The sequence below is a fragment of the Erythrolamprus reginae genome, chromosome 2 (genome assembly GCF_031021105.1).
Source record: "Erythrolamprus reginae isolate rEryReg1 chromosome 2, rEryReg1.hap1, whole genome shotgun sequence".
NCBI lineage: Eukaryota > Metazoa > Chordata > Lepidosauria > Squamata > Dipsadidae > Erythrolamprus > Erythrolamprus reginae.
In genome coordinates, this window is record NC_091951.1 from 288,905,912 (window position 1) to 288,923,313 (window position 17,402).

At 41.5% G+C, this 17,402-nt stretch overlaps 1 protein-coding gene across 2 annotated transcripts in view; it reads left to right on the forward strand.

Annotated features, from left to right (window-relative positions):
• MARCHF3 (membrane associated ring-CH-type finger 3) overlaps positions 1–17,402 on the forward strand; it is a 195,025-nt gene that overhangs the window by 61,326 nt on the left and 116,297 nt on the right. The window contains exon 2 of one of the 2 annotated variants that reach the window (XM_070742845.1): positions 12,113–12,201. The exons of the other annotated variant lie outside the window; for it this stretch is intronic. The gene's annotated coding sequence lies outside the window, so the exon portion shown is untranslated. The remainder of the gene's footprint in view (positions 1–12,112; positions 12,202–17,402) is intronic. 2 annotated transcript variants of the gene reach the window in all.

Below are 17,402 nucleotides of genomic sequence, written 5' to 3' on the forward strand. Positions count from 1 at the left end.
ACAGATTTTTAGAGGATATAAGGGGTTGCAGAGGAATGGGAATTCAGTAAAACAAAACACTCCCTCCCCCTTTTCCCCAGCTCTACTCTCAATTCAAAGAAATGTAGGACTTGTATTATGGTGGAGAAATACATAAAGTTACAGTGACATAATATAAAGAAAGGAGGTGAAATAATAAATGAAACTGCTATTGTTGTCATTGTTTATTATTAATGAAGAATATGAAAGTCTGGCCAAATTATATTAGAACTACAGATGATAAAACTGTGTTGTTACATTATTATTATTATTATTATTATAAAGCTGGCTCTGTCATCTCTAGACTTCCCCGGTCATATCTTGTTTTCTGGTTTCAGCTGCTTTGTCAGTACTGTTGACTTCATAACCAATGTTCATTTACAAGCCAGAAGCAAGAGATAATCTAAATCCTTGCCAAAGCAATTTTAAAATAGTGTTGGTTTCAACTGTTTCTACAATTTACTGAGCTTATCTGGCATGTATGCCAGATAAATTGATCACATACAGTATGTAACACATCTCTTCCACTACAGAATATGGTTTTTAAAATATAAAAGCCAGGCAATAATAAAAATGTAAATACCTGGGCCTCCAAAGTCATATTTTTAAAATAAAAGCTTGGAGTTTTTACCAAGACTTCCAAGAAAATATAATCCTTCAAAAATGTAGATAAATTGCTTCAAAATATGCTTTGAACAATATACAGTGGGGAAAAACGTGTTTGGGGGAGAAATAATGCTGAGTTGCATCCAAAGAACACCATACCTACTGTGAAGCATGGGGGTGGCAACATCATGCTTTTGGGATGTTTCTCTGCAAAGGGACCAGGACAACTGATCCGTGCACATGAAAGAATGAATGGGGCCATGTAGTGTGAGATTTTGAGTGAAAACCTCCTTCCATCAGCAAGGTCATTGAAGATGAAACATGGCTGGGTCTTTCAGCATGACAATGATCCCAAGCACACCACCAGGGCAATGAAGGACTGGCTTTGTAAGAAGCATTTCAAGGTCCTGGAGAGACCTAGCCAGTTTCCAGATCTCAACCCTTTAGAAAACCTTTGGAGGGAGTTGAAAGTCTGTATTACCCAGCGACAGCCCCAAAACATCGCTGTTCTTGAGGAGATCTGCAAGGAGGAATGGGCCAACATACCAGCAACAGTGTGTGTCAACCTTGTGAGGACTTGCACAAAATGTCTGACCTCTGTCATTGCCAACAAAGGATATCTAACAAAGTATTGAGATGAACTTTTGTTAGAATAGAATAGAATTTTATTAGCCAAGTGTGATTGGACACACAAGGAATTTGTCTTGGTGCATGTGCTCTCAGCGTACATAAAAGAAAAAGATACATTTGTCAAGAATCAGGTGGTACAACACAATGATTATCATGGGGGTCAAATAGGCAATGAAGAAACAATCAATATTAATAAAAAATCTTAGGATACAAGCACCAATATGGATATAAGTTATTGACCAAATATTTATTTTCCACCATTATTTGAAAATAAATTCGTTAAAAATCAGACGATGTGATTTTCTGGATGTGTTTTCTTATGTTCTCTCTCATAGTTGAGGTCTACCTATGATGTCAATTACAGGCCTCTATCACCTTTTTAAGTGGGAAAACTTTACACAATTGTGTCTGACTAAATACTTTTTTCCGCACTGTAGTTGAGGGCAGCGAAGGGCTACAAAAATTTTACTGCCACACTGTGGGCGTGGCTTATGCAGTATGCCCTGCATTTTCTTTCAACAGCTTTCTGTGCGAATTGGGTGCTCTGGGGTGGAGCTCCATTTTCGTTCCCCCCCATCTGGGCAGTAGCCCACCTCTGGTTGAGGGGCATGCTGAATGCATAGTGATAGGTTATATCAAATATAGCATGGGGTTAGTCAAGCGACCCTAGTTAAAGGGCCTTTAAAAAAGGGCTGATAAGTGGAATGGTCAGAATAATGGGAGAGAGGCATTTGAACAGAAAAATTTGTGATGTAAGTATATTCTGTTCTAATGTGTATAGATCCTTAAAACAGCAATATAGATGCTTAAAACTACTTACTTACTTACTCACACTACTTACCAGAGCTTACAAAACCTTTGCCAGACCCATCCTCGAATACAGCTCATCTGTTTGGAACCCATATCGCATCTCAGACATTAACACCCTTGAAAATGTCCAAAGATACTTCACCAGAAGAGCCCTTCACTCCTCCATTCGAAATAGAATACCCTATGAGACTAGACTTTCAATCCTGGGCCTAGAAAGTTTAGAACTAAGACGCCTTAAACAAGATCTAAGTATTGCCCACAAGGTCATATGCTGCAACGTCCTGCCTGTCGGCGGCTACTTCAGCTTCAACCACAACAACAAAAGAGCACACAACAGATTTAAACTTAATATTAACCACTCCAAACTTGTTGTCGAAGCGTGGAACTCATTACCGGACTCCATAGTGTCATCCCCAAACCCCCAACATTTTACCCTTACATTATCTATGGTTGACCTATCCAGATTCCTAAGAGGTTACTAAGGGGCGAGTACAAGTGCACTAGAGTGCCTTCCGTCCCCTGTCCTATTGATCTCCTATATCTCCTATACCTTTCTTCTATTCCTATATCTCTTCTTTTATTCTTTCATTGATATGTTCTATTACTATACCTTCTTTTCTATTACTTCTTAGATATATTTTACTATGGGTATCTCCTCTATAACCTTCATCATGTATTTTACTATGTGTATATAGATATATACCCATTAAAACCCTCATTGTGTATTGGACAAAATAAATAAATAAAATAAAAATAAATAAATAAAACAGTAGCATCTGTCCTCAGTAAGCAGAAAAGGAAAGTAGCATACATCAGTATAGAATTAGAAAGAAATAAAAAGCCAACCTATTTGGGTTTGGATCAGAATATCAAACAGATTAAATGCATTGTTATGAGATTTATGCATGACTGTAACTTTGTTGTTTGTACCCTTACATTTATATTGATTGTTTCCTAGTATGATTTGATTGCTTATTTGTACCCCATGACTATCATTAAGTTTGTACCTTATGATTCTTGATGAATGTATCTCGTCTTTTTATGTACACTGAGAGCATATGCGACAAAGACAAATTCCTTGTGTCTCCAATTACACTTTGCCAATAAAGAATTCTATTTTATTCTATCATTCAATAAGATCAGGTTTTGGACTACAGCTTGAAAGAACAGGACTGAATATGCCACTGAGGCATTACTTAACTAGAGAGATCTTAGGCCAGTCATTTTCTTTCAGCTACCCCTAACCTTGCCTTTCTGGTTGTCAATATAAAGTTGAATGGCCTTTGACTCTGTTGTTTGCATTATGGAAGTAGGCAGGCTAGCATGTGTAAAGGTTTGAGTAAATAAACCAAAAACAAAATGCTGTTCACATAGATCAGTGATGGTGAACCATTTTTTCCTCGGGTGCCAAAAGAGCCTGGGTGAGCGCTATCGCACATACATGAGTGCCTACACCCATAATTCCATGCCTGAGGAAGTTGAAAATCGCTTTCCCCGCCCCCCAACTTCTGGTGGGCCCAGTAGGCTAGTGTTTCTCTCTCCCCAGGCTCTAAAGGCTTTCCTGGAGCCGAGGGAGGGTAAAAATGCTCTTCCCCAGCCCTCTGGAGGCTTTTTGGATGCCCTACCAGAGCCTCTGTGAGCCAAAACTCAGCTGGCTGGCACACACATGCACATTGGAGCTGAGCTAGGGCAACAGCTTGGGTGCCAGCAGATATGGCTCCGCGTGCCACCTGTGGCACCCGTGCCGTAGGTTTGCCATCACTGACATAGATAATCTCTGCTGAACAGCAGAAAAATCTTAGCATTTTATTTTTGTCCTAACATTCAAGAATATGTTCTGGAAAAAAATCCTCTGAACTCTACTAAACCACCCGAGTGCTTTGGGGTTCCTCTTTTGATTAAACTTCCAGCTTATTTTATCATCTGGATGAAGTTTGAGAAAATCAAAGTGACAGTTACCAGATAGGCTGCACGAAATTGACTCAAATTTTAAAACACTTCCATGATAGTAGTATGTCAAATTGTCAAACCCCAGAGGCCACAACTATATAAATAGGAACAAAAGAAAAAAACCTGGACCATTTTTGATTGTCTTTAGGTCATGAAAACAAAAAATAAATCCTACTTTTGAATTGATTAGACGTTCCAGATTTGGAAGAAAGCAAGGTATTGGTGCATATTGCGTTTGGCTTGGTAAAATAAAGAAACGGACTGAATTATTACAACAGCATGGGGGGGAAATCAAGATAGAATATTCATGATCTAACTTGATTGAAACATACATCAGAAACCCATTCTTAACTGGGTTAACAGGATATACTTCTATATCTTTTCTTCTATTCTTTTCTTTATTTATATTACTACATATCCATTCTCTTCAATGTATATTATGTATTGGACAAAATAAATAAATAAAAATAAATAAAATATATTGTGCTAGGCATGTTAACATATTCAGCAATACCTACAAACTGAGTTTTAGATTTTTTGTTTCATTTTCCAAAAATAACTCTAATGTTGCTTTCAAATCAAATTAGCAAAGTTAGACTATATGGCAAATGTACAGCTTAGGAAACCTTTGGGGAAACTGACCTTCTGATGGTTCTTTTTCATATACAAGAGGAAATTTTAGTTTTTAAATTCAGGCCTCACAGATTAATCCTTTGCGATTTAGTTATCTGTGCCTTACTTTTTGACTTAAATAAGCATTCAAGCCAAACAATAGAGCAAAAGATAAATCACAATAATAGAATAATTCTAATTACACTAATCCTAGGTTAGCAACTAATTTATTTAGCGGCCATTCACAATTATGATGATGATGATGAAAAAGTCCTCAAATTTATTACCTTTACAAATTTGTAAAGCAAACAAATGCTGAGGTATGATAGTAGCATTTTATAGCATTTAGACTCACTGGTATATACCTCTTCACAGTGCTTTACAGCCCTCTCTGATTGGTTTACAGAGGGTAAGCAATCTGGGTCCTCATTTTACCAACCTTGGAAGGATGGAAAGCTGACTCAACCTTGAGCCTAGTGGGATTCAATCTGCCAAACTGCTGGCAGCTGGTGATCAGCAGAAGTAGCAAAGTCACATTAATGACTACTTTATTGCTTTACTTAATGGCTGAGTTGCTGGTCCCAATTGTGGTTGCTAAAGGACAACTTGTAAAACCACCAGGCAATCTGCCAGATAATGTTTTAAACTCTTTATAATTTTTCATATAAACAACGCTTGAATGGGCATTTGGAAGCCTCTGCAGATCTTTCCATGCATCCAGGCATCATGTGATCCCCATACTTTTAATTAGCTAACAGTCTACCGTGTTTCCCCGAAAGTAAGACAGTGTCTTACTTTCTTTTTATCCCCAAAAGCCCCACTATGTCTTACTTTCGGGGTATGTCTTATATTGGAAAAAAATTGTCGAATTTTTTGTTTTAACCATAAAATTAACATTTAGACGCGGTGACGTATGGAGGGGGGCGGCGCAGAAGTGGGCAGGAGGCGGCGCTCATTAAGATCAGAGGGAGGTGGCAGACGCGGCGACGTATGGAGAGGGGGACGGTGCGGACGTGGGCAGGAGGCGGTGCGCAGCTAGATGAGAGGGAGGCGGCAATACCTCCGTGTTTCCACGAAAGTAAGACATATGTCTTACTTTCAGGGTACGGCTTACATTAGCCGCCCCCCCTGAAACCCCCGATACGTCTTACAATCGGGGGTGTCTTACTATCGGGGAAACAGGGTATATGTTGTTTTTGTAGTCTCTGTACAAATTCCATATAAAGTGCATTATAGTAGACAAGACTGATTTTATTTATTATTTTTATTTATTTATTTTGTCCAATGCATAATACACATTGAAGGGAATAGATATGTAATAATATAAATAAAGAAAAGAATAGAAGAAAAGATATAAAAGTATAGGCGAACATATTTGAAAGGAAGAAAAGATAAATGAGATAAGGAGAGACAATTGGACAGGGGACGGAAGGCACACTGGTGCACTTATGCGCGCCCCGTACTGACCTCTAAGGAACCTGGGGAGGTCAATCGTGGATAGTCTAAGGGAAAAATGTTGGGGGTTAGGGGTTGACATTACTGAGTCAGGTAATGAGTTCCACGCTTCGACAACTCGGTTGCTGAAGTCATATTTTTTACAGTCAACTTTGGAGCGGTTAATATTAAGTTTGAATCTGTTGCGTGCTCTTGTGTTGTTGTGGTTGAAGCTGAAGTAGTCATTGGCAGGTAGAACGTTTCAGCATATGATCTTGTGGGCAATACTTAGATCCTGTTTTAGGCGACGTAACCAAGGCAGATATATTTATGTCAAAATGTGACTAGCTCGGGAAGGTCACAACTGGTATCATAGTCAGTTATACAAACACTTTCTTTGCCACAGGCTCAACCCTGCAAATATAGGCTAAGGATGTCGAACTGAAAGCCTGCTCTTTGTGGTATGGTAAAAAAAAATCATAAAACAAGTTTCGCCTCAATGGCTAAGTCCAATTAGTTGCTATCAACAGCATCTCTGTCTTGTCTGGAATTAATTTCAGTGTATTCTCTTTTATCCAGCATGTTGTTGAGATTAAGCACATTCAGTAGTACTGATTGCCTCTTCAGAGTTAGATTACAAGGAATGATAGAACTGGTTGGTATCAACATACTGATGGAATCACCTACCCTAGTGAGCGACAAGGTAGAACGCTATGGGATTCCGTCAGCCAAATATATAAGGTTGAATAGATGTCTCTTAACACTATCTTGTAAATATGTCCCAAGAAGGATTGGAACTTTCTAAGTGCAACACCACAGAAAGGACTAGAAACATTGCCAGGCAGTGCCTGCAATATCCACCCTTCCACCTAATTTATACAGTCACCTATCTATCTAAAAAAAGCCCTGGATTTGCATTAAAAGACAACAAAAACGAAGCAGGTTGAGGTCCAATATACTATCCATAGTCATCAATCACATGTTGCCATTGCTAACATCCCAGCCCTTGGCCCAGGGAAAGAGCCAGGTTTTCACAGCTTTCCGAAACAACAACAATAGAGTTGAGGTCATCCAGATTTGGTACAGAAAGCAAGTGTCATGTCAGAAAAGCCACACTTTCTATAGACCAGTAGGTGTCACTGTTTTACCAAGGGTATACATAATATGGCCAGTTCTGGTTGAACTTTAATTTTCATCTTGACTTCTCTGGTTATATTGCAATCTGAAAGGGATCAAACCAACCAAGAGCCTATCCTTGTTTCTCTGCTACAGCTAGATTGCAGTCCCTCAACCTATCATTTCTTGTCCATCAGGACACTAATATTTCTTCCCCAAGGGGATGATCATTTCCCGGAAACTCTTATGACACCAAGCCAGAATTAGTAGAACTATACTGAAATAATTCTTCCAGTGTAAGAATCACAGTTTGCTCCTGATGCTCTGACATTAAGACAAATAATATGATCCACTTAAATAATGACCCTAAGATATTCCCTTCAGTATTTCTTCAGATGGCCAGAACTTCTAAAGTTCAGATACTGCAATTAGAGCTTATTGAAAATCTGCCATTTTCCCATCTTCTCTCCAAGTAGTTGAACTTCCAATGAATGATCCTTCAACCATGCCCAATGCAGGTTTGTCACAAGATAGCCACCCTGAGTCTCCAGAGAAGGGCGGCCTAGAAATCAATCCAATCCAATCCAATCCAATCCAAACAAACAAACAAACAAACAAACAAACAACCTTGAATATGGCATTTACCATATTTTTCGGAGTATAAGATGCACCTGAGTATAAATACACCTTAGTTTTGGGGAAAGAAAATACAGTGATCCCCCGCTCGTTGCGAGGGTTCCGTTCCAGGAACCCCCGCAACGAGCGGGTTTTCGCGAAGTAGCGCTGCGGAAGTACAAACACCATCTGCGCATGTGCAGATGGTGTTTTTACTTCCGCAGCGCTAGCGAGGAGCCGAAGATTGAGGACTCAGCTCGGAAGCTGCATGGGTGTTTTAAAAGGTCTCCGCCGGCATGGGGGGCTTCTTAGCACCCCCCCAAACCCGAGTTGGGGGTTCGGGAGGTGGTAGGAAGCCCCCCATGCCGGCGGAGACCTTTTAAAACACCCGTGCAGCTTCCGAGCTGAGTCCTCAAGCCAAGCGCAGAAGTTAGCCTTGAATCCCTTTGAATCCCGCCGCTTCTGCTGGATACGGGCGATGGGGGGGCGAGCTGCCACAGCCCCTGGCTTCCGCGCCGCTCGTCCCACCCACCGCCCGTATCCAACAGAAGCTGCTGGATTCAAAGTGCTGCTGGGAGCCGCAGGCGAAAGGAGCTCGGGCATCGGAGCGCGGCGCCAGGCATTGTTCTCCGTACCCCACCCGCTCAGCCCCGCGGCGGCCCTTTCCCTCTCCAGGCTGCGGGCGGGGTCCGGAGAACAATGCCTGAGCTCCTTTCGCCTGCGGCTCCCAGCCCACCGCCTGTCTCCTGCTGCCCGGTTTAGCCAGGAAACGAGCGGCGAAATGACTTGGAGGAATGTGAAGCTGAAACCGGCCGGTTTCAGCTTCACATTCCTCCAAGTCATTTCGCCGCTCGTGTCCTGGCTAAACCGGGCAGCAGGAGACAGGCTTTGAGTTTTGGCTGCGGGGGGAGAAGTAGGACTTTCCTAACTCCCTCACCCCGCAGCCAAAACTCAAAGCCTGTCTCCTGCTGCCCGGTTTAGCCAGGACATGAGCGGCGAAATGACTTGGAGGAATGTGAAGGCTCAGCGGATCAAGGCCGGCTCCTCTCGGCCCAAGCGGCTGCCTTGATCCGCGGAGCCTGGCTGGCCCGGAAGATCGTAGCGCGCGTTGGCTGCACCGGCGGCGACATTGCTGCCGGCTTGGCTTCGCTCGCCGCTGCAGCCAACGCGCGCTATGATCTTCCGGGCGAGCCAGGCTCAGTGACGGAAGGCAGCCGCTTGGGCCGAGAGGAGCCGGCCTTGATCCGCTGAGCCTGGCTGGCCCGGAAGATCGTAGCACGCGTTGGCTGCAGCGGCGAGCGAAGCCAAGCCGGCAGCAATGTCGCCGCCGGTGCAGCCAACGCGCGCTACGATCTTCCGGGCCAGCCAGGCTCAGCGGATCAAGGCCGGCTCCTCTCGGCCCAAGCGGCTGCCTTCCGTCACTGAGCCTGGCTTGCCTGGAAGATCGTAGCGCGCGTTGGCTGCACCGGCGGCGACATTGCTGCCGGCTTGGCTTCGCTCGCCGCTGCAGCCAACGCACGCTATGATCTTCCGGGCCAGCCAGGCTCAGTCACGGAAGGCAGCTGCTTGGCCCAGGATGCTGGGCCGAAAGGAGCCGGGCTTGAAGATCGCAGCGCGCGTTGGCTGCGGTGGCGAGGGCTTGCAATGGAGGGTGGAGGAAGCGGCCATGGGAGGGCGAGCTGCCTCAGGGAGGAGGATCGGGCGGGACCAGGTGGGGGCTGGAATTTCTCCGCTGGGAAGAAGCGGCCAGGGCGAAGGGCGGGCGAGCGGCGAAGGGCGGGCGAGCGGGTGCTGGGGAGGGCTTCTCGCCCTCCCGCCAGCAAGAGGGGGGAGCGAACGGCGTGGGCAGGCAAAGGGTGGGCGAGCGGCAGCGAGGAGTTTGCGTGGGCGGTGGGGAAACTCCTCGCTGACGCCAGCAAGAGGGGGAAGACCCAGGGAAGCCGCACAGCAGCTGATCTCCCGGTTGCCATCTACGCATGCGTGCCCGGCACGCATGCGTAGATGGTATTTTGACTTCCGGGTTGAAAAATCGCGAATTACCCTGTTCGCAATGGTCGGGGACGCAATAACCGGGGGATCACTGTAGTGGGGGGAAATCTACCTACCAGGTATTCATCTGGCTAGCCTCCTTAGTCTATTCAGCTTCAGCTCATTATTTTATCCCCTGATTAGGGCTGAAAAAACCTTTTTCAGGGGGAGTAGGAATGAAAGCTAAGCCTGCAAAGCCTTAGGGCAGGAAAAAAACCTTCCCACGAATAGGAAACCGGAAGATCATTAGCACCTAATTAGGGCTGGAAAAAAGTTTTGAAAAAGGCTACATTTGGAATATAAGACGCACCCAAATTTTCAGCCTCTTTTAGGGATGAAAAATGTGTGTCTTATACTCCGAAAAATATGGTATCTTAAATTGGGTCAGTTTCTTAGTGGCTCTGTTATAGATGTGTGCTTAACAAATATTTGAAACCCTGACTGCTCATGAGAAACTATGGCAAGATTTTTATATGAGAAACCTCCTTTTTGAGCCTATTAACTGAGTGGGGCAGTTAACTGGATCACCCATGTTGAACAAACATTACCATTTATTTATCTATTGAATTTCCTCTGGGCAAAATGGATGTTTTAATTTTTTAAAAAAATGCCTGCTGGAGAGACTTTACCTGCTTTTTAACTTGTACCTTTTATAGGGAAACAAAATGGGATATTTTGTGAATTATTTGCTTTTCTGCTCTTTTGCATTATTAGATTAATTTTACAATTGAATGTCTGCAGAGATAAGACAATTTATCATTACAGAGACATATTGAGATTTTGGGCAGTCACAGTGGATTAGGCAAAATGCCATCTTAACAGAGACTTATTCTGTGCATAAGTATGCACTTCAGAGCATGACATTTGGGTCATACAGCTAGATGTACTTCATATAAGTCACTACCAAGCGTGCTGGCTGAGCAACTAGATTGCAGGAGAGACCTTAAAGACAAGAGAGAAAACAGATGTGTTTAATTAAGCAAGTTAATTCTTCATTAATTAGCCTTCTTAAAAATGTAGATTTTTAGAAAGGAAGAATTATCTATCATACAAAATACCCAATGTAAAGTTGTATGTAGCCATTCATCATTGCTTTAAAATCATGTTAAAAGCCAACCACCACAATCCACACATATTCACACTGTTCCAACAAATCTAGACAAATCATTTTGCTTTCTAAGAGAACAATCTATTACCTGAGTGGAGCAGTTAACAAACATTACCAATCTATTGAAGTTCCTCTGGGTAAAAAGGGTGGGTAGTTCTTGAACTGATAAGAAGTCTAGTAACTGTTTCGAAAACAACACAAGATAAAAGTTTCTTCCTTTTTGTTGTGATTCAGCCTGAGGCTCCTCAGGGACCGGCTGGATCTCTGCCGGATCCATGCCCAGAGGAGGAGGACAGTGAACAGGAGGGGGAGGACCAGGCAGATGGGGGAGAGGAACGTCAGGAAGAGGAGGAGGGAGAGCAGCCTGAGACCCCCGGGGGGGGGCCTCTCCCCAGCTAGTAGCCTGGATTCATTGTATGAAGACGCACAGGCTATAATAGACATGAGGCAGAGAGGTGCAGCTCAAAGAAGGGGCCAGTTAGAAAGGTATTTCCATCCCTGAATTGGCAACAGCTGGGTTTGGGTGTGGTTCTCCTCAGCAGGGTTGAAAAGGCAGGCCCGCCCTTACAGTCTTGTGGAGAGTTATCAATTGGGAGTCCTGTGACCTTGCTTCGATTCTCAGCGTCTCTGATCTTGGCTTGTGGCCTAGAAGTCTGGAAGACTTGGGGGAGGCGTGGGTTTTATTATCTCCAGCGTTGTTTTTGCCAGCAAGAATCCTGTTTTATTGCCTGGCCTTCGTGAAACCTCTGTGAAGCTTCATCGTGTTCCTGTCTGTAAGAACAGTTTTTGTTACCTGTGTTTGCTTTGAATTATATAAACTGCCTTTGCTTTTTACCAGTGTGTCTGGCTACTCTTTTTGGTTGGTGTTGGCGTCTGGGGGGACCCAGACAGAACACTTTTTATACAGAAAGAGACTAAGGGGAAAAATCATATCTTACTAACTTAGACTTTCAAAGAAGGGAACTGGGGTTTGGTTTAACCCCTTGATAAATCTTACTAATCAGAGGTCTAAGATATTTCTTCTTGGAATTAACTGCTTTCAGGCAAAGTTGCTATCAGAAACCTGATAGAGGGATAGAAACTGAATAAATCTTCTTTATCTTTTAGTTAAATATCATTCAGGTTTAGGGTCATTGAGAAAGTTGATGGAGCTGCTAACCAATTTTGATTTACTGTATTCCCTAGGAAAAGCAAGAACCATCGTCTCTTAAGAGCCTGTCTTACGTCTGACTTCAGTTTCAAGGGAAAGGAAAGAATCAAGATATAATAATACAGTAAGGCAAAACATTAATCTCTACATATATTGAAACTCAGGGTTTTGAAGCCAATAATGTAAAAGAGTCGATTTGATGTAGTGGTTAAGATATCAGGCTAAAAACTGGGAGAGTCCTGAATGCTAGTCTTGCTTTAGGCACAAAACCAAATGGGTTATTTTGGGCCTGTCCCTTTTCTTCAGCCATAAAATTCAAGCAATAGCAAACCATTTTCCCTAATGAAAAACTGTTGCAAACAAAGCTTCATGTTTGCATAATAACACTTTGTGATACAGCTGCTAAATTGACTTGGCAACAGTTTATTTTTCTGGATATAGAGAAGACTATAAATATGGTTCAGTTTAAATTTTTCAATCATGTTTTACCTAATGTGGGTTTCCTCTTATGTTTATAAACTGGATCAAAATGTATTCCAACCATTCTTTTGGAATTGTTTTATAACATTAATTATAATTAATTAATTAATGTCTTCAGAGAGGGGCAGCATATAAATCCAATTAAATTAATTAATTAATTAATTAAATGTGATTATTATAAATGTAATAATGAGTGTTATTACAAATGAACTATTTTTACCCATTAATATGCTTTGAAGAATGTATTATGACTGTCCTTTATATTTCTATCATGTTTAATTTGATTTTTGTGCTCTTGTGCTCTCTTTATCATAATTGATTAAATTTTGAGATATAAAGATGACAGAATGGAATAGGAATTATTATTATATGCTAATAATGCTTTATACATTATCAATAATTACCTATGTTTTTATTATAATTTGTGGATATAAAACAATAGTTTGATATCAGATTGTTTTTAAACATATTATAAGGGTTGTAGGAATAACTTTGAGGAACAAGAAGAAGAACTATAACCAAGACAATGGCCAGATAAGAGAAACCTGAATCCAAATCTGGAACGTAATTTGAGAAAGTAACTCAACCATGACCCTCGGTAATCCTCTTGAATGTAAATGGCAGAGAAGGGAAAGGTGCATTTAGTCTTCTGTTACTAAGGGTGTGGTGGCCTATTGGTTAAAATGCTGGGTTTGTCAACTAAAAGATTAGCAGTTTAAGACCCACGTATCATGACATGGTGAGCTCCCATACCTGCCCCAACTCTTGCCAGCCTAGCAGTTCAAAAGCATGCAAATGCAAGTAGATAAGTAGGTACCACTTCAGTATGAAGGTAGCAATATTTTGTGGACCTTGACGTATAGTCATGCTGGCCATATGACCATGGAAGCATCTTTGGACAATGCTAGCTGTCCAACTAGCTAGGAAACAGCTAGGAAACAGATGGGCACTGTTGGCTAGGAAACAGAGATGAGCACTGCCCCCTAAAGTCAAACACACCTGAACAGGGAAAATCCTTATCTTTACTTTTATAATAAAAGTAGTGTTGGTATTAACATAACTTTGATTTCTTGGTCTGGATTACCTTAAAGGGCTGACAGATATATGGAGGAAATAAAATGAAGTATTGATAACATAATTGAGAAATAGAAAGGTATTTTTCTTGACAGTAATGACTAGAAGATTAGTTATAGTATATTGATTGGAGTGGGTTGGTTTGGAACAAAGTGGAAGATGAGTGAGAAATACCCCCAAAATACAGATGGATGCACTGAAAAGGTTAAAAAGAACAAACCGAGGGCTCCATGAGGAGCATCATCTGATTGGCAGTGAGCCAGCGGTAGTTCGTGTTGTCAGTGCAGAAAGTTTGGGGATATTGGAGGCAGACACTGACTACAGAGGAGATGCTGGGTATTGTGCTGAAACCAGGGGTGAAATGTAGCTGGCTCTATCTGGCTTGTGCGTACTCGTAACACCGGCGGTGAGCTGTTAGTGCTGGCAGCGGAAGGCTGTGTCATCCCCCCATCCACCCCCCACAAACCAGGACATTGTCACATTCACATGTGCTCATTAGCAAGCCGGTAGGAAAGGTAAGTGCATTTTACCCCTGGCTGAAGCCTATTTTTATAGTGCATTGTCTTGGCAGGAGATCTTGCCAACCAAAACAGAGTCTGAGCTCAAATGGAAAAAGTCTCAATGATCTGGACGGCTGCAGCTGCAGCCTGGAACAAGGACAAAGACTTGTAAAACAGCAGTTAGAAAACAAGATATTTCCATTGCATAGTTATTTAGAAACAAAGGCAGAAACAGAAGAGTTATCAGGAGTTCTGCCTTGAATATAATAAACCAGATAAAGAGAGTTTTGAGACAGAAGAAGATATAAGATAGAATAATAGGGTTGGAAGGGAGGTTGGAGGTCTTCTAGTCTAACTCCCTATCCATGGCAGGAAATCGTATACCATTCCAGACACATGGCAATTCAGTCTCTGAAAACCTTCAATGATGGAGCGCCCACAATTTCCAGAGGCAAGCTATTCCATTGATTAATTGTTCTTGCTGTTGGGAAATTTTTCCTTAATTCTAGTTTGTATCCACGTTTAATGACCTGTTACTTATTGTTTTGCCCTCAGTTGCTTTGGAGAATCAATTGAAAACTGTCTTCTCTGAGACAGCCCTCTGTGAAGTACTGGAAGACTGCTATGATATCACCTCTAGTCCTTCCCTTTTTTAAGATTAGGCATATCTAGTTCCTTCTGTGGTTCATTTTATGGTTCAGCCTCTAGACATCTTATCATCTTTGTTGTTCTTCTCTGCATGCTTTCTGGGTCTAGACATCTTTTTTATATCTTGATGACCAGAATTGGACACAGTATTCCAAGTGTGGTCCCATCATTGCAGTATAAAATGTTACTATTACTTCATGTGCTCTTGAAACTATCCCTCTATTTATGCAACCCTCTGTCTTTGTGTAGGACCTTTCTTTTCTCACCACTCAATTGCACTTAATGGGTTTTCCTTGGTTTTCAAAGGGCATATCGGGAATTTTATAAAGTTCTGGTTTTTTAGAGATAAAATGACAAAACTGTTATGGAGAGTTTACAAAATTAAAATATCCAAAATTGACTTGGATGCCAGTTGCACCAGCCAGGTTCAGGTGACTGAGGTCTAATCTTATGAGGTTGTCTGAGATTGGTTTGAAGTTGTATATCCTGAAGAAGTGGACAGGATTTTATGTGTTGTTATTGCAGCCAGCTTTGAATTGGACCTTTTCTTTACCTGGCTAGTGAAAGCTGCCAAGAGTTATAGAAGGCTGAGCTTGGTGAATAATACATCCTTGAAGAAGGGGCATTTATTTTGTTCATCGGAAGAGGTGGTAATGTATCATTTTCTCAAGACGCTGTTGTTCAACAATGTATTCTGAACAACTATCTTCCTGTGGTTTTTTTTTTTTTACAAACTCCATGTTTTTGGATTATATTAAGGAAACAAAAATATGCAGATTTGAATCTAGACAATCTTGGAAACTATGGGGAAATATGTGAAATTTCCTATATTTATCTATCAAATTTCTGCACCACCAATCTTACTAAAATGACTCTGGATTGTTTACAATCAAAACATACAGTAGCGTAAAAACTAAGATAAAAATATAATTAAGAACAAAGTTATATTAAAAAGAGGCTGAGGAAACACTTAAGCCACCATCCTTCCCCAGTTGCACTCATTTGTCATTTTTAAAATACCGGTAAGTTACCAGTTGACTCACTATCCATTTAGGCTTACTCTTTTTCCATTCCTTTCCCAACCTCCTCACAATCTCTTTTGGATTTTGTAGGAAGAGGAGTGGCAAAACCTGGGGGAGGAGTCTAAAGAGGAATCAGCCTAGATTCTCTAGGCACAAGTGGACTCACTTGAATTCCACTCACCCTTATCTAATATCAAGATAGTGGCAAGTATCTGTTGAGTAGATTCTTGTGCATAGGCATAGAGGTCACATATCGTCCTGTCCGTTGTGTCTGTCAGTTTTTATAGATTTTTTTAGAAAGTAGTTGACAATTATGGATGGAATTTGCTATCCAAATCCTGATCAGGAATGGAATGGAATGGAATAGAATAGAACAGAACCTAAATATGATGTGAAAACCACAAGGATCATTTGTTAGATAACCATGGTCAGGACCAGAATAGAAATAGTATGGACTTCCTAATCCTTTTGGTTCTTTCAATGGCCTTTGATAGCATCAACTATAATAGTCTTCTGGTCCCATTGTAAGAGTTGTGAATGAGGAACATAGTTATATAGTGGATTGCCTCTTTCTTCAGTGGCTATTCCAGTTGGTGAAAATGGGAAAGGGGGAGGAGAATTAAACCCTAGAACTTTCTACTATGGAATGTCACAACTCTGAATCCTTTCACCTCTGCTGTTTAACATTTACATGAAGCTACTGGGTGAGATCATCTGTTGGCATGGGATGAAGCTAGGATGATCTTAACCTGCTACTTAGAGGTTGTTAAGAATAAATAGAAAAAACAGGCTCAAAGTATGGTGTAGTAACTGTGGATTCAAAGGCCACAAATTGGATGTGAAAATAGTACATCTGGATAAGGTCATAGTTTTCCAGATGGCATTTACACTGCTTGCAATCTGGGTATCTGTCTGAATACAGATACCTTGAATAGCAGGTGAAGACCATGATCATGAGGGTTTTTGCAGTTACTTCTGATATACCAATCACATTCATTCATTCATAATCAAGCCTTGTTATCTTGTAATTGGATTAGTGCAGTGTGTTGTATATAGGCTGTCCTTAAGATCATATGAAAGCTTCAACTGATGCTACACTTGGGAATCAGAATAATAACAGGCATATGACACCACTGCCTTGTGACCTGCACTGGCTGCCAGTTTGCTATAGGGTACAGTGCAAAATGTTAGTCATCCCATTAAAAACTCTGGTTTTAAGACCTAAATTCTTTCCAACCAGCTCTGGATAAGAACTGGGAGAGATTTGCTAAGGGTCCCTTTACCATAATCAGGCCTTCACAATTATGGTTGTGCTTCTGTAAAATAATGGGCCCCATAAGCCCAGGGTCTCTCTAATACCTGGGTCACCCCATCCTTGTTTGATTTCCAAAGAATTTTGAAGATATTTGGAGCAATAAAGACATTTCATAATTGGTAGCCCTTCATTTGTAGGGTAACGTGTCTCATAGGGAAGGGTGGTTTTCTTAATTAGAATATACAGTACTTCCAACAGGATTGAAGGTTTCTTTGGAAATATATGAAGATTGAAACTTTTCATATTGGTTGAATTCTTTTAAATATCTTAATAATAATTATCACAA